This window comes from Anolis carolinensis, chromosome 4 (genome assembly GCF_035594765.1).
Source record: "Anolis carolinensis isolate JA03-04 chromosome 4, rAnoCar3.1.pri, whole genome shotgun sequence".
NCBI lineage: Eukaryota > Metazoa > Chordata > Lepidosauria > Squamata > Dactyloidae > Anolis > Anolis carolinensis.
The window spans coordinates 136,623,886-136,642,163 of NC_085844.1; the positions used below are offsets into that span (position 1 = coordinate 136,623,886).

The following is an 18,278-nucleotide window of genomic DNA, read 5'->3' on the forward strand; positions in this document are numbered from 1 at the left end:
AAGTACATACACCAAGTTTTATTTGATGCCTCAGTGCTCAAAGGATGAAATACATGAAATGTGACCAGAGATGGGTGAAATATTCCAGGATCAGATCTGACCAAAACAGAATAGAATGGTACTTCTTTCCTTGAATAGAATTACATTGGCATTTTTTGGCTACTGCATCACGTTGTTGATTTGTGTTTAATTTGTAATCTAATAAGACTGCTAGACACTTTTTATTTGTACTGTTTTCAAGCCAGGTGTCACCGACACAATATTTGTGCCGGTGTCATACCTAGCATACCTAGATGTCATACCTAGCATTTATTACTGTAGCGGAACCTTCGTGCTACGGTTCTTGTTGGCGCAGTGGAGGAATTTGAAGACGGACAACTGAAGGAATTTCCCAGAAAGCAGTTTTATTTCGCTAATGGCCACTAGGGGTCCCCCTAGCACAAAGTAAGTGCTTCTCCAGGGGAACCGCCCAGTGGCATGCTGAGTGAACATTTATACACACTACAGGGTTCGGGTTATGCCCGCCCACAAGCAAATTCATTGGCTTAGAGTTGTGACGCTGCCCAATCGGTGCTGACTAGCAGGCCGGCTGCACCCTTTTTGTGCCGTGCTCACAAATCTTTCAGAGCGCCTGCGTACGCATGCTCTGTTTGTTTTTCTTTAGCTTTCATTTCTTCAGAAACACATGATTTCCCAGAAGTCACATGTTTCTGTGAGTTTATGCACCCGGGTCGCTAGCTGTCGCCATCTCTGCCCATATATGGTATTTCCTGGGGTTCCTTAACCCCCCCCGCCTCACTCCCCCATTTTCTTTTTGCGAAGCGCATGTACAAAAGCTGAAGCAAAGCATTATGGTTCCATCCAATCCCGCTTGGCTTGGAGTATGGCTATCTTTTTTTCAGGTAAAGATTGTGTGACACACCTAGTACACATTTGCATCATTATTGGAGTGCAACACATAACTATGAGAACAATGAACAATCCTAAAATCCCTACCAACAATATGTTCTTCAACCATTCTATTGAGGGTAACCAGCTAGTCACCCAGGAGAAGGGAGACCAACCTTCTATCTCCTGGACATTATTGTAAATTAACTTTTGTAATGACTCGATGTCATCTTCAATAGTATTATTCAAGTTATGAAATTTCACTACACAACGTCCTCTAACCATGGCGCATAACCCCCCCCTGGCCGCCAGTAGGTAGTCAAGGGCCAACTTATGCTGTAGGGCCATCTGGCTGATTTCTTCTACTTCAGACTGGATTTCCCGGAAAATTTTACCAGTGGCATTTATGGACTTTTCAAGGCGGCAAGTCAGGCCTAGAACACTTCTACGGTTTGCTTGAGCTACAATCCCTGGGTAAGCACCCAGTGTCAACAAGCCTGTGATCAGGCCTCCTCCTACACGGGAGGCTTCTGAACCTGACAGGGCCTTGTTGATAATGACCTCATCCGAGCATTCTGGTCCTAGAGGGCCTGTTTGCACAATGTCCCGTTTCAGGCGCTGATGCCCTTTGTGTAAGACCTGAACTGGGAATGTCAAATAACCCACACCGACACACTGGTAGTTGCCGGGGTGATAATTTGTGGCCCATTTATCAAAGAAAAACCATAGATTTGGATCCCTAATTTGCCATAACGGACAGAGGCTTTTACCTAGGCTCAGTTGGGTTAATTGTTGCAGTATGTTCATATAAGATTTTAGGCCCTCAATAGAATCATTCACACTAAATGTGGGATAATCTGGATACATGCTAGCCCACTCGGTTGCGGTTAGATTTAATCGTGAGACATAAGATGTATTAAATCGTCCATGTAGATAGAACCGGTCTCGACAATGGGAATAATTGCCTAATCGGGAAAAGAACGCCTGCCTAGTTCCCCAGTGTTTCCACTCAGAATTCCATATTCCCGATCCTCCACAACAGAAGCACAAACCCCTGGTGGAGGTATGGTATCTAAACCGTCGAAACCGAGTTTTATTTATCCTTTGCGGTATGCTAGAAAACACGGTAGGTGGACCCTCCTGAGCCTTGGACAATCCCTCCAACACAATCTGTGGTTCATCAATTAAATCGGGAAGAAATGAAAAATCTCCTACGGTGAGGGGGTGTTCATATATTAATGCTACCTCTTTCCCGTGCTGCTCAAACATATAATTGGCATGTTCTTTTATCCAATTCCCATGTGCTCTTTTTCCAAAAGAGAGAATAAAACTCAGCACAAATAATATACCAAGCACAGTGCGCTTTCCTCCCCTCCTCATAGCTTGTCTCCCACTTTTTCCTCTCAAAATGTCTAGCCACCATCTCCCGGAGAGCGCCTTTGTTGGGCCATGCTGCGACATACTTGACCACCGACGCTCCGTTGCACCCGAAGGGATCAGCTTCATGGCCTTGTTGACCCCTTAGGGAGTTGCCGGATGATCCTGAGTCTCAGGTCCTCACCAGGAACTCGCTCCGTCCGCCACTCCTCAGGTGCTAGTTTTACACGGGTGTAATGTATCCACGGCTTAATCTCCTTCACCTTCACTGCAGTGGGGGTAGACAGGAGCACAACATAGGGTCCTCGCCACTTGGGTCCCAATGGCTCAATCTTCCAATCCTTGACCAGAACCTCGTCACCTGGTGAAAAACAATGTAGAGGTGTGGTAGGGAATGGTGGGTTCAATTCAGAAATGTATTTTTCTAACTGCTGCATTTGTCTGCCCAAAGCCTGAACCTGGGCCAATGTCTGTTTCTCTCCTATGAGGTGCTGCTCAGCTCCTGTCTCTAAAGCTCCCTTCAAGTTCAAAGGGGGTCGTCCATAGAGTCTTTCAAAAGGGGAGAGTCCTGTCCGTTTGTGTGGTGTACATCTGATTCCTAATAATGCCATGGGCAAAACCACCGTCCACGGCAATCCTGTCTCTTGGCAAAGTTTCCCAAGCTGAGCCTTTAATGTCCTATTCATTCTTTCCACTTTTCCAGAAGATTGGGGTCTATATGCACAATGTAACTTCCATTTTATGCCCAAAATTCTACATAATCCTTGCACAGCCTGTTGAATATATGCGGGGCCATTATCTGATCCAATTTCTAAGGGTATGCCAAATCTGGGAATAACATCTTTCATTAGAGCTCTTGACACCTCTACAGCCTTCTCAGTTCTTGTAGGGTAAGCTTCCACCCATCCTGTGTATGTGTCCACGAACACCAGTAAATATTTGTATCCTTTGTATGGGGGCATTTCTGTAAAATCAGTGACTAAAGCTTCAAAGGGTACCCCACCCACATGTTGGACTCCTGGTGGCTTGAGGGGTCCTTCTCTGGGGTTATTTTTGATACATGTCCAGCATCTTCGGGCTGCTGCTGCCGTTAGGCTATGTAATCCATCGATATACAACTGTCGTCCTAGCAGATTTGCCAATGCCATTTTTCCTGAATGTGTGTTTTGGTGCATGTGTTGGACTAAGTGCCATGCCAAGTCCTTAGGGACGTAGACACGGGCGTCTGGCATCACTATGAGTTTTCCTGACCACTGACCCTTCTCCTTTAAGGCCCATTCTTCTTCCTCTGGTGTATATGTAATGTTATGTTCAGTTAATTCTACCTGTAGGGCCATTACCTGATGTTCAATATAGGGCAGCCTAGCTGCCTCTTTGGCTGCCAGATCAGCCTGCCTATTTCCTTGCACTACGGGATCGTCTCCACGTTGGTGCCCTTTACAATGCATCACAGCCACCTGCCTTGGCTTCCAAACCGCCTCCAGGAGATCCACAATCTCTCCAGCATGTTTCACGCACTTTCCTCCAGACGTGAGGAGCCCGCGCTCCTTGTACAGTGCTCCATGTGCGTGGAGGGTGGTGAAGGCATATTTTGAGTCTGTGTAGACGTTAACCCGCTTTCCGCTTGACAATTCCAACGCTCGGGTCAGGGCAATCAATTCGGCCTTCTGGGCAGACGTCCCCGGGGGCAGTGACTCTGCTTCCAGCGTCTCTCCCCCCCACCGAACAACCGCATAACCTGAGTGTCTTTGATTATTTTCCATAAAGGAGCTTCCATCTGTGAACAGAGTGTCGTCCACCTTAGTTAGTGGCACATCCTTCAAATCCGGTCGACTGGAGAATACCTCATCCATCACCTGGGCACACTGATGGATCGTGGTGTCTCCTGGAGTCGGGAGCAAGGTGGCCGGATTCAGAGTGGAGCAAGTCTCCAGGGTCACCAGTGGGTTGTCACACAACAATCCCTCATATTTCATTAACCTCTCACTTGTGAGCCAGCGCGGTCCCTTAATGTCTAACAGTGCCTTAACGCTATGGGGCACCTTAACTGTCAGTGGCTGTCCTAGGGTCAATTTATTCGCTTCTTTGATTAAATCTACTGATGCTGCCACAGCCCTCAGGCAAGGTGGCAATCCACGAGCCACTGTGTCCAATTGCTTTGACAAGTAGGCAATCGGCCTTTGCCATGAACCTAGTGGTTGGGTCAATACTCCAACCGCTGTTCCTTCCCGCTCTGCAGCGAACAGAGTGAATGGTTTTTCCAAATCGGGCAGTCCTAATGCTGGAGATGACATCAATGCTTCTTTTAATGCCTTAAATGCCTGTTGACATTCTTCTGTCCACTCAAATGGATCTTCTCTTCCACCTCTCGTAGCCTGGTACAGTGGCTTAGCCAACACGGCGTAGTTGGGGATCCACTGTCTACAATATCCTGCTGATCCCAAAAATTCCCGCACCTGTCGCCGGGTACTGGGAGTGGGGATGGCACAAACAACTTCCTTTCTTTCAGCTCCTAACATCTTCTTTCCTTCGGTCAGATGGAACCCCAAATATTTCACCGTGGGACAGCACAACTGGGCCTTTTTCTTTGACACTTTGTAACCCTTTTCTTCCAATGTCTTGAGAAATCTCAAAGTATGCTCTTTACAGCCCCCTAGTGTCCGGCAAGCGATAAGCAGGTCATCTGCATATTGAAGCCAAATTCCCTCTTCCTTAGGTATTACAAAATCCTGTAAGTCTTTGGCCAGGGCTTGACCAAAAATGGTCGGGCTGTCCCGGAACCCCTGAGGAAGGCGTGTCCAAACATACTGGGTCCTTTGCCCTGACTGCTGAGATTCCCACTGGAAAGCAAAGATCGGTTGGGATACAGGGGCCAATCGAATGCAAAAGAATGCATCCTTTAAATCCAATACAGTAAACCATTTGGCAAATGCTGGTACTAGACTCATCATGATGTATGGATTTGGCACTACCGGGGTTAGGGGAACGGTGACTTGATTTACAGCCCGCAAATCTTGGACTGGGCGATATTCTCCTTGTCCTCCTGGTTTCTTGACTGGGAGCAGGGGCGTGTTCCATGGGGAACTGCATGGTACCAATATCCCATGCTGCAGAAGTCGCTCTAGATGCTTTCTGATCCCCTGCACTGCCTCTCGACTGACGGGATACTGTGGCTTGCATATGGGCCCCATTCCTCTTTTCACTTCCACCACCACCGGTGGAACATATTTAGCTAATCCTGGAGGATTATCTTCTGCCCACACTAAAGGAGTCTCATGCCATGGCCATTGTATTTCTTCAGTAAAAATCCTAACTTGAAACAGTCTCCATTCCTCTTCCATGGGAAATGATAGCTCCACTTGTCCATTCTTCATGAACTGGAGTTGTGCTTGTAATTTTGATAAAATGTCCCTTCCCAATAAAGGGACTGGGCAGTCTGGGAGATATAACATCTTATGCTTGACCTGATGTCCGGCCAGATTGCAGGTGCGTTCCTTAAGGAAGGGGCACTTCTGGGTCTTCCCAGACACCCCTATTACTTTCGTAGTTTCCCGAGTTGGTGGACTAATTTTTGTATTTACTACTGATTTTTCGGCACCTGTGTCCACTAAAAAGTCCAATTGTTGGTCCCCGATTTCAAGTGTGACCATCGGCTCCCCGGGGTCCAACAAAACAAGAGCCTGGCTTCCTCATTCCTCTCCTCCATCCATATCTTCCCATTCTTCTTCCATCACAGCTGCTGCAGCTATCACCTCTCTTGCAGGAAAAGGTACGTAGTTCCCACGCCCTCTTCCCCTTCCTGGGTTTCTTCCTCTCTCAGGCCTTCCTCTTTCTCTCGGTCCTTCCTGACTTCCTTCTCTTCCTTCTGGGCATTCACCTTTCCAGTGTCCAAACTTCTTACATTTAGCACATTGGTCTCGACCTAACCTCCGAGGGGGGCCCCTTCTTCCTCCTTGTCCCCCTCTGGCATATCCTCCTCTTCCTCTCTGTCCACTTGCACTTTGTTCCATCATGGTAACTAATGCTTGGTATTCCTGCTTCTTCTTCCTGTCCTTCTTCTCTTCTTCTACCTGGTCCCTCGCCATATAAACTTGATCTGCGAGTGCCAACAATTCATTCATAGTCTTTCCTAGAAATCCTGGTTGCTTTTGAATCTTTCTCCGGATGTCAGGAGCCGCTTGACTGATAAAAGACTGTTGAATCGCCCTCCTACCGTTTTCATCCTCCAAATTATACGGGCTATACTTTCTATATGCTGCCTCCAGCCTTTCCAAAAAGGCTGTTGGTGACTCAGATTTTTCCTGTACCACTCCCTGAATTTTTACAATGTTGACGGGTCGCGGCGGGCCCCTCTTTACCGCTTCTACCAATATACGCTGGAATCCTTTCAGTCTCTGCAAATGTCCTTCTTCTGCGGTGTCCCATTGGGGATCTATTTCCACAGGAAACCTCTGTGCTCCCCACTCGGCTGCATCACCATCTTGTGGGGCACCAACCTGGGCTATGGCTACCCCATTATTCAACACTGCTCTTCTCTCCTCTGATGTGAACAACATATTCAACAATTGTCTGCAATCTTGCCAGGTGGGATTATGGGTTGCCATAATCCCTTCCAATAGCCTAGCCATAGCTTGGGGTTCTTCACTATAAGGTGGAGTATTATTTTTCCAATTCAAAATGTCACTACTACTAAAAGGCACTACCTGGTATGCTTGAACTATCTCATTCCTGTTGTTTATCACAGGCACCGTTCTCAAGGGCATCTGGAGGGCCGGTCCGGTCGGTGAATCACCAGACCACACCGGAGCTCCATGTCTCCGAGTTTGTGCCGGAGAAGCATCACTGGGCATCCGTTGTGACTTCTTCTTTTCCTTTGTTTCCTCCTGATATTTTTCTAGGCTAGGATAGTGTTTCTTGGCCGCTTCGGTTGACTCCGAAGAGTAGGGTGGGGGTCTCGTTCCTAGTGTAGGTGCACCGGGGGCTGTTCCCTGGGGTGGGGGGGGCGGTGGCAAGGGTGGCGGCAATAATTCCTGTTGTCTAGCCTGTACACTCAACTGTAAATCTGGGTAGTCCTCCTCATTGGATTGGAAAACTTCCTTCTTTTTCCCCTCCTTCTTCACCACCATACATTTGCCATTCCTGCACTGTCGAACCCAACCTGGATCTTCTCTAACTACCCGTTCCCACGTAGCAATATAGACCCACTGGTTCGGATGATTCACAGCACAATATTCTTCCACTGTTCGGATCAGTTTCAGATCCCACGTTCCTTCTACTTGCCAACCTAAACCAAAATCTGGCCATTCTCCCTGACACAAATTTCTCAGCCTATAATCTCTTAGGTCCCTTGGATTCCCTGCTACGGCTCTGCTAGCAAAAGAGCCAAAATTATCTAAGATGCATTGTAAGGGAGTGGAGCTCTTTGAATTTTTCCCTCCCATCCTGCCTAATAGAGGGGACTGTCCTGGCCTGGGCACCCGGCCACTCACGGCATGCGTCAGGAAACACAAGACAGAACCCCTTTCTACCTCCCTGGGAACTTTTTTTTGTCCCTCCCAGCGCTGGCGTTCCCTTAATATCTCATGCAAACCCCTATACTTGCCAGATTTCTGTAGACGTCGGACCAACCTTCGCCCCTGGGCTTTTTCCCCTGGATCCTTTTCCTCCTAGCCGGTTTCTGTGGAACCTCGCTGATGTTGCAGCTCTCACCGTCAGTCGGCGTTGGCATTCAGAGGCAAGCACCGCAGCCGGTCGTGTAGTATTCAGGGGCCCCTTCTCGTCTCACGGTAGTTGCCTCAGGCCCCCACCGCTGAGTTGAGGCCGTCCCGCCAACGGGATCCGTCTCCAAATCTCCTGGCCCGTCTTATAGGAAAAAATCACGTCGGGGTCACCAGAAAATGTAGCGGAACCTTCGTGCTACGGTTCTTGTTGGCGCAGTGGAGGAATTTGAAGACGGACAACTGAAGGAATTTCCCAGAAAGCAGTTTTATTTCGCTAATGGCCACTAGGGGTCCCCCTAGCACAAAGTAAGTGCTTCTCCAGGGGAACCGCCCAGTGGCATGCTGAGTGAACATTTATACACACTACAGGGTTCGGGTTATGCCCGCCCACAAGCAAATTCATTGGCTTAGAGTTGTGACGCTGCCCAATCGGTGCTGACTAGCAGGCCGGCTGCACCCTTTTTGTGCCGTGCTCACAAATCTTTCAGAGCGCCTGCGTACGCATGCTCTGTTTGTTTTTCTTTAGCTTTCATTTCTTCAGAAACACATGATTTCCCAGAAGTCACATGTTTCTGTGAGTTTATGCACCCGGGTCGCTAGCTGTCGCCATCTCTGCCCATATATGGTATTTCCTGGGGTTCCTTAACCCCCCCCGCCTCATTACTGTTGAAATTCATTTTGTTCCTCTTGGCTCAGCTATACAATCTGTCAAGATTATTTTGATTCTCTGAGGTATTAGCTATTCTCCAATTTGGTGTCATCTGTAAATTTAATAAGATGCCTTCTGTTCCATTATCCAAGTATTTTATAAAGATGATAATAATATTAGGCCCATGACAGAAAGTTGAAGCACCCATTCATCCCCTTTTCCAAGGGTAATGAGCAACCATTGGTGAGTAAACACTAGGTATGTCGTGTCAACCAACTATATAATCACCTAAGTGTAACACTGACTAGTTCACAGTTCACTAGTTTGTCTACAAGAATATCATGGAAAACTACGTCCACAGTGCTCCACTGATCTACCAAGCTTGTAGATCTATATATAAAAGAGATATATGGTTAGTTTGGCATGGTTTCTTTTTGAGAAACCCATGCTAGTTCTTAGTTCCATGACTTACTTACTTAGGTGATCCCTCGTTGTCCGAGTATGATGGTCTTCCAAGTGTAGTGTCTTGACGGTGGGTACATAGGTGACTGTAGAGACCTATTCTTGACTGCATGTTCTTCCACAGTGAAGGCATTGGTTTCCAGATGGAAGACGGTTCCAGTCAGGGTTGGCTTGATGCACCTTCCTCTTGGCAGGTTTCTCCATTTCGCCCTCTATTTGTGCCTCTTTAAATTCCACAGCACTGATTATCACAGCTGACCTCCAGCTACAGCGCTCAAGGGCCAGGGCTTCCAAGTTCTCCGTGTCTATGCCACAGTTTTTAAAGTTAGCTTTAAGCAGATCTTTAAATCTCCTTTTCTGTCCACTAACTTTCTGTTTTCTGTTCTTGAGTTGGGAGTATAGGAATTGCTTTGGGAGACGGTGATCGGGCATTTGGACAATGTGGCCAGTCCAGTGGAGTTGATGAAGACCACTAGCATTGAAACAATGCTAGTGGTCTTTGCATCTTCCAGCACACTAACATTTGGCCGCCTGTCTTTTCAAGAGATTTGCAGGATTTTTCGGAGGCAACACTGATGGAATCATTCCAGAAGTTGAGTGTGACAGTCCATGTTTCACAGGCATTTAACAGGGTCGAGAGGACAATAGCTTTATAAACAAGCACCTTGGTATCCTTACGGATGTCCTAATCCTCAAATACTTCATTCGGAAAAATGCTGCACTCGCAGAGCTCAGGTGGTCTTGAGGATCAGTGAACATGATCTTCACTGCATAACAGCTGCAATAAAAATGCGTGGAACAAAATCAACCTCTGTACATGGCATTCATTGACCTTGCAAAGACATTCAACACAGTGAATCGCAGTGAGGACCATCATCCAAAAAATCGAGTGGCCTGACAAATTTGTGAACATCCTGCGGCTCCTCCATGATATCATGATGGCAACAGTCTTGGACAGCAATGGCAATGACAGCAAAGTGACCCATTTAAGGTGGAATCAGATGTCAAACTGGGATGTATTATTGCCCCAACTTTGTTTTCCATCTTCATCACTATGATACTTCACCTTGTTGATGGGAAGCTTCCCACTAGAGTGGAAATCATCAGTCAAACAAATGGCAAACTATTTAATCTCAGTGGACTGAAAGCCAAAACCAAGGTCACAACAACATCTGTTATAGAACTGTTATAGAACAATATGCTGGTGATAACATAGTCTGTGTACATTCAGAAGACCTACAAGCCACTGTAAACATCTTTGCAGAAACATATGAGAAGCTCGGCCTCTCATTGAACATCAAGAAAACCAAAGTGCTCTTCCAGCAGTCACTAGCCAATCTCTCTGCAATGCCAGAAATACAGTTTAATGGTGTAACATTAGGAGCTTCAGTACTGCATGATGAATACCCTAAGCTTCATTATGGGAAGTGTAGGGTTTTGATTTACCAATGAGAATGAAAAAGTGCCTCCTTGTATGTGTTTGTGTGCCTGTCTGAGTGTCTTCTTCAAATTTTGGAAGGAAAGTCAGCTTGGCAGCTTCTACAGGGGGAAGCAGCTTTATCTTGCCAGGTGGCAGCTGCCATGCAGTCAAAATATCTCTCTTCACTTGTTCTATTTTCTAAATTATTTTGAACATTCATTGTGCGTGCCTTTGTGGTGCACACATTCGTGTATACGCAGTAGAATGTTTCTGGGATTTGTGAGGAGTGCCTCAGAATCTCCCAGTTCTCCCTGAATGAGTTCTATCTCCATTACAATTTTGTCAAACACTAAATTTTCTGCATTTCAAATTCTGTAGTCTCATACCCTGTGGGCAGTTATGAGTCGGGGGGTGCTTTCCAAGAAAAGCTCCAGTCTTTTTATTAATATATTTTCCATTTAAAATGCATTTCTATCCTATTTTAAGAGGCTTCAAATGTTCCTGGATGAGTCTTGGGAATGAGAATAATACTCCTGTAACCTTCAGGTTAACTTTCATTCTATTATGTCTAGCTCAACACAGTTTAAACCCCTCCCTCTTGTGGCTTGACACACAAGGTCTAAAGGACTCAGTTCCCCTTTTCTGTGCATTGTTGCCACTCTAGATCTTAAAGACTCCTTTTGCCCATTGACTTGTGGCTCCACCATCTTCCAACGCTTTGTGCCAGATTCACTCTCTGCTCACTAAGTGAATTTGTCTGTTTTCCTTTTCTGTGTAGTGGGGTTTCAAAGAAGTGGAATAATAGAATCACAGAACTGGAATAGACCACAAGGACCATCTGGTCCAATTCCCTGCCATGCAGAACACACAAAGCATTCCCGACAGATGGGCACCTGGCCTCTGTGTAAACACCTCCAGAAAAGGTCTCCATCACACTCTAAGGCAGGGGTCCTCAAACTTTTTAAGCCGAGGGCCGGTCCACAATCCTTCAGACTGTTGAGGGGCCGGATTATCATTTAAAAAAAAAATACCATCAAATTCCGATGCACACTGCACATGTCTTATTTGTAGTGCAACAACAACAACAACAACAACAACAACAATGAAAGAACAATACAATATTTTAAAATAAAAACAATTTTAACCAACATACATTGATCAGGATTTCAATGGGAAGTATGGTCCTGCTTCTGGCCAATGAGATAGTCAAGTTAATTAGGATTGTTGTTGTTGTTGTGTGCCTTCAAGTCATTTCAAACTTCGGGCGAGCCCAAGTCTAAAATTTATGTATTTATTATTTATTTATTTACTGCATTTATTTACTACATTTGTATCACACCCTTCTGACCCCAAAGGGGACTCAGAGTGGCTTACAAATTATATGTGCATACAATATATTATATTATTAGCATAGCACAATATTAGCATTATATATTACTATACTGAACTATACCACTATACTGTAATATTATTAGTAATATTATATGTAATATAGAACATATAATTAATATTATTATATGGTATTATTATTAGTGTTATATTGTATTACATTATTATCAGTATTATATGTATATACAATATATTATATTATAAAACTGAGGGCGGGGGCCAGGTAAATGACCTCGGAGGGCCGCATCTGGCCCCCGGGCCTTAGTTTGGGGACCCCTGCTCTAAGGCAACATATTCCACTGCTGAACAGCTCTTTCCAATATGAAGTTATTCCTAATGTTTAGGGGGAATCCCTTTTTTCCTGCAATTTGAATCCATTGCTCCCTGTCCCCAGAGCAGCAAAAAACAAGTTTGCCCTTCAATGTAATATCCATTGAAATATTTAGACAGGTCCCCATGTCAAGTAGCCATGTTAGTCTCTTGCAGCGTTAAAAGGGGAAAAGAAGGGAAAAAATAGAATGACAGTAGCACTTTTAAGACTGTAGTAAATGATTTTTGATTGTTGTATATTGTATGTAATATAATATCATATATTGTATATTGTATGTAATGTTAATAATGTTGCAATATAATACAATATATTGTATATTGTATATACTGTACCTTATGACATAGTATAATCTATATATATAAAAGAGTGATGGCATCACAGCAATTCACAAAACAACAAAAGTACACGCCCCCCAACCTCAAAATTTGACAACACAACCCATCATTCACGCCTCAAGGTTGATACAACAAAAAGAAAAGAAAAATAAAGTCCTAATTGGAGAGAGAGCAATAATTTTTTTTATCCAATTGCTGCCAGTTTAGAGGGCTAATCTCTGCCCACTTGGTTGCCTAGCAACCAAGGGACAGCCAGGTTTCAGTTAGGGGACAGGCAGATTTAGGCCTCACTTAGACTTCTTCCACAGATTATCTAATTTGCACTGGATTATATGGCAGTGTAGACTCAAGGCCCTTCCACACAGCTATATAACCCTTTTATAATCTTATATTATCTGCTTTGCACTGGATTATCTTGACTCCACACTACCATATAATCCACTTCAGTGTGCATTTTATACAGCTGTGAAGAAGGAGCCTCATATAATCCAGTTCTAAGCAGATAATTTAAGATTAGAAATATACAGTAGAGTCTCACTTATCCAACGTAAACAGGCCGGCAGGATAAGTGAATATGTTGGATAATAAGAAGGGATTCAGGAAAAGCCAATTAAACATCAAATTAGGTAATCGTTATACAAATTAAGCAACAAAACATCATATTATACAACAACCAATCAGAAATATTGTATATTCACAACCTTTAGGAAATAATATCCCCTGATGGCGCAGCGTGTTAAAGCGCTGAGCTGCTGAACTTCTGGACCGAAAGGCCACAGGTTTGAATTGGGGGAGCGGAGAGAGCCCCCACTGTTAGCCCCAGCTTCTGCCAACCCAGAAGTTTGAAAACATGCAAATGTGAGTGCATCAATAGGTACTGCTCCGGCGGGAAGGTAACGCCGCTCCATGTAGTCATCCCACATGACCTTGGAGGAGTCTGCGGACAACGCTCTTCGGCTTAGAAATGGAGATGAGCACCAACCTCCAGAGTCAGACACGACTGGACTTAATGTCTGGGGAAAACCTTTACCCTTGACCTTAACTACCACCAATTCCTCAATACTTTATTTCCCATACCACCATACTTCGCCACAGCAACGCGTGGCCGGGCACAGCTAGTATATTATATAATATGAATAGTATAATGTACTGGTAGTGTATTATATGGAACCGTGGTGGCGCAATGGGTTAAACCCTTGTGCTGGTTGGACTGTTAGCTCAAAGGTTGGGTTGCTGACCTGAAGGCTTCCGGTTTGAACCCATGAGATGGGGGTCAGCTCTAGCTTTTGGGGACATGAGAGAAGTTTCCTTGGGTTCCCTGGGCAACGTCTCTGTAGCCAGCCAATTCTCTCACACCAGAAGCGACATGCCAAGTTCCTTCTGCCATGATTAAAAAAAGGTGTATTATATATATATATATACTGTGTGTGTGTGTGTGTGTGTGTGTGTGTGTGTATATATATATATATATATATAATAGGTACAATATAGTACAATATAATAATATATAATAATAATATAATTTGATATTATATATTACATATAATGTTACTAGTAATATTGCAGTATAATGTGTTATTATTTTTGATGTAGACGTAGATTTGTTTTTGGGATTTGGGGGGGTTGGTTATTTTTGTCTTTGTTCAGATTCTCATGGCATTGAATGTTTGCCAATATCTGTTGTAAACTGCCCTGAGTCCCATTGGGGAGATTGGCGGGATATGAATAAATTGTTGTTGTTGTTGTTGTTATTATTATTATTATTATTATCATCATCATCATCATAAGATTTTGGAGATTTAAAACCACTTCTCAAGGTACCGTACCAAGTGGCCACTAATGGATTACCACTAAGGATTCAAAAGACTGCTTTTGCACCAGTTTTTTTCAATAAACGATGTAAATTTACAACATGCCATTTTGCACACATACTACTATGGTAGTCCAAATGGGATTTTTCAGGGCATCTTTGATTTCATTCACCTTTGAAGATGGTCCGGAAACTGCAACTAGTACAACGTGCGGCAGCCAGGTTTCTAACTGGAGCAAATTACAGGGCGCATTCTACTCCCCTGTTTAAGGAGCTCCACTGGCTGCCGTTTATTTTCTGAGCCCAATTCAAGGTGCAGGTCATTACCTACAAAGCCCTAAACGGTTTGGGACCCACCTACCTTCGTGACCGTATCTCCCCCTATGAACATGCACAATCTCTTCGCTCGTCAGGGGAGGCCCTCCTCTCGCTCCCACCACCCTCGCAGTCGCGGTTGGTGGGGACGAGGGAGAAGGCCTTCTCTGTCGTGGCCCCCCGGCTCTGGAACTCGCTCCCCAGGGAGATCAGGCAGGCCCCTACCCTTCTCTTCTTTCGGAAGAGCCTAAAAACATGGCTCTTCCAGCAGGCCTTTGACAACTGATCTAGTAAGATTGACCAGTCGCCTTCCACTAATAGTCTCGTTTGTACGCCTCTCCTAGCACTTTTGACACTTTGGATAGCCACTCCCCCGATGATATCGACATAATCTAGCACTTTAGCCCAGTTTCCTACAGATTTTATCCATGATTTTATCATGATGTATTGTATGTGTTTTTATAACTTGTTTTATTGTTGTTTGATTTGTTTCACTGCTTGTTTTTATACTGTCATGACTGGGTTTGGCCCCATGTAAGCCGCCCTGAGTCCCTTCGGGGAGATGGGGCGGGGTATAGGAATAAAATTATTATTATTATTATTATTATTATTATTATTATTATTATTATTATTATTATTATTATCTGTCTTATCTGCCCATGTTGTGTCCTCTTCCAGCTGGCAAGAGAAGATTGGCTGTTGATTCTGACTTCACCTGGATAGCACACTCCCATCACACTTAGAGGCACCAGACTTCTTGGAGACAGAGAACATGCTTTGCAGCACCTGTAGTTCTGTCCCTTACGAGAGATGTGACTCAGGAAGAAGACTGACTCAGGAAGAACAGCAGTGCTGGAAGGCTGCTACCTCTGACCTCCATCACCTATTGCCTCACCTGTCTATGCCTAAGGAAAGTGCCAACCCTGAAGGACATTCTAGAAATAGCACTCCTGCAATAGGTATTGCAAGTGTGACGCTGTGTGAAGAGGTTTCTGCATCCACAGATTCAAACATCCACATCTTGAAAACATTACAAAGAAATCCAAAAGGCTAATCTTTATATTTGGGTCATTCCGTGCCAAGTGGTCTAAATTTTAAAAAAGTTCCCACCATCATGTTCTCCAATTTTGTTCAAATGTTAGCTGTAGCGCCAGTCAGTTGTTAAATGAAGTTTCCCAAAATGTGAGGTCTCTAACTGCAATAGCTGCTGATCTAGACCCCCTTATCTGAAGGGTAATCAGTCAGCATGCACATGACATTTAAGAAAATGCCATTTTGGGGTCTAATAAAATTTAAACTAAATGTATAGGAATGGCTAGTAAATTGAAATCCTATACAGTTTTTTTTCTGCTGATTCCAATGAAATTAATTTTAACATTATGGGTCCAAAATCTAGTCAAGCAAGTTGACTCAAAGTGTGCATCAAAATGTGTCGCACATGGCTGTGGAGTCCTGTTCTTGACCCACATGTTCTTCCACAGTGAAGACATCGGATTCCAGATGGAAGGTGGTCCCGATCAGGGTTGGCTTGATGTGCCTTCCTCTTGGCACATTTCTTCCTTTCGCCCTCCATTCGTGCCTCTTGAAATTCCACAGCACTGCTGGCCACAGGGCCGGGGCTTCCCAGTTCTCGGTGTCTATGCCACAGTTTTTAAGGTTAGCTTTAAGCCCATCTTTAAATCTCTTTTCCTGTCCATCAACATTCTGTTTTCTGTTCTTGAATTGGGAGTATAGCAACTGCTTTGGGAGACGGTGATCAGGCATTTGGACAAAGTGGCCAGTCCAGTGGAGTTCATGGCGAAGGAGCATTGCTTCACTGCTGATAGTCTTTGATTCTTCCAGCACACTGACATTTGTCCACCAGTCTTCCCAAGAGATTTGCAGGATTTTTTGGAGGCAGTGCTGGTGGAATCGTTCCAGGAGTTGAGTGTGACGTCTGTAGACCATCCACGTTTTGCAGGCATATAACAGGGTTGGGAGGACAATGGCTTTATAAACAAGCACCTTGGTGTCCCTATGGATGTCCCGATCCTCAAACACTCTCTGCTTCATTCGGAAGAATGCTGCATACATTGGAAAAACAGCTAGACCTTTAAGAACCAGAATCTCAGGACACAAGTCTAGAATTAAACACTTTGCAACAGAATACTTTTTATATTCTCATTTCACCCAACACAATCACTCCTCTGCCTCTTTTAAGTTTTGCGCTTTGGAATGTCTCACACAGAAACCACACATGGACTTAGAGAAACTATTATCCCAAAGGGAAATGTATTGGATCTTTAAGACCTTTTCTACTCAGGGATTCAATGAATCACTTACTTTCAGCAGCTTCCGTTAAGCCATCAAGTATCCTTTTAAACCATTCACAGAATTTAGAATCATAGAATAGTAGAGTTGGAAGAGACTTCATGGGCCATCCAGTCCAACCCCCTGCCAAGAAGCAGGAAATCGCATTCAAAGCACCCCCGACAGATGGCCATCCAGCCTCTGCTTAAAAGCCTCCAAAGAAGGAGCTTCCACCACAGTCCGGGGAAGAGAGTTCCACTACTGAACAGCTCTCACAGTGAGGAAGTTCTTCCTGATGTTCAGGTGGAATTTCCTTTCCTGTAGTTTGAAGCCATTGTTCTGCGTCCTAGTCTGCAGGGCAGCAGAAAACAAGCTTGCTCCCTCCTCCCTATGACTTCCTTTTGCGTATTTGTACATGGCTATCATGGCTCCTCTCAGCCTTCTCTTCTGTAGGCTAAACATGCCCAGTTCTTTAAGCCACTCCTCATAGGGCTTGTTCTCCAGACCCTTGATCATTTTAGTTGCCCTCCTCTGGACCCTTTCCAGCTTGTCAACATCTCCCTTCAATTGCGGTGCCCAGAATTGACACAGTATTTCAGGTGTGGCCTGATCAAGGCAGAATAGAGGGATAGCATGACTTCCCTGGATCTAGACACTATACCCCTATTGATGCAGGCCAGAATCCCGTTGGCTTTTTTAGCAGCCGCATCACATTGTAGGCTCATGTTTAACTTGTTGTCCACGAGGACTCCAAGATCTTTTTCATACGTACTGCTGTTGAGCCAGGCATCCCCCATTCTGTATCTTTGCATTCCATTTTTTCTGCCAAAGTGAAGTATCTTGCATTTGTCCCTGTTGAACTTCATTTTGTTAGTTTTGGCCCATCTCTCTAATCTGTCAAGATCATTTTGAATTCTACTCCTGTCTTCTGGAGTGTTAGCTATCCCTCCCAGTTTGGTGTCATCTGCAAACTTGATGATCGTGCCTTCTAACCCTTCATCTAAGTTGTTAATAAAGATGTTGAACAGAACCGGCCCAGGATGGAACCGTTTTAGAACTACTCACTGTTAGAATCCCTATGAGCAGAAGCATTTTCCCTTGATGCCATCAGGCACAGTGTGAGTATACTGTTAGATATATAGGTTATCCTACTATGTTCACTTATTGTAGTATTGCTGGTAAATTGCTTGTTATGTTTTGTTATAGATGTGAATCACCTGAAGAAGGGGGGTTTCCCCCCCGAAACAGGGTATAAAAACCCAGACACCCCTGTAGACTTTACTTCCAAAGATT

The 18,278-nt window shown here is 44.6% G+C and overlaps 1 long non-coding RNA gene across 4 annotated transcripts in view; it reads left to right on the top strand.

Annotated features, from left to right (window-relative positions):
* LOC103278617 (uncharacterized) overlaps positions 1-16,076 on the top strand; it is a 49,236-nt gene extending 33,160 nt beyond the window's left edge. For all 4 annotated transcript variants that reach the window (XR_010005270.1, XR_010005271.1, XR_010005269.1 and 1 more), the window contains one exon: positions 15,375-16,076. This is a non-coding gene — a long non-coding RNA (uncharacterized LOC103278617). The remainder of the gene's footprint in view (positions 1-15,374) is intronic.
* Positions 16,077-18,278: the final 2,202 nt, after the last annotated feature.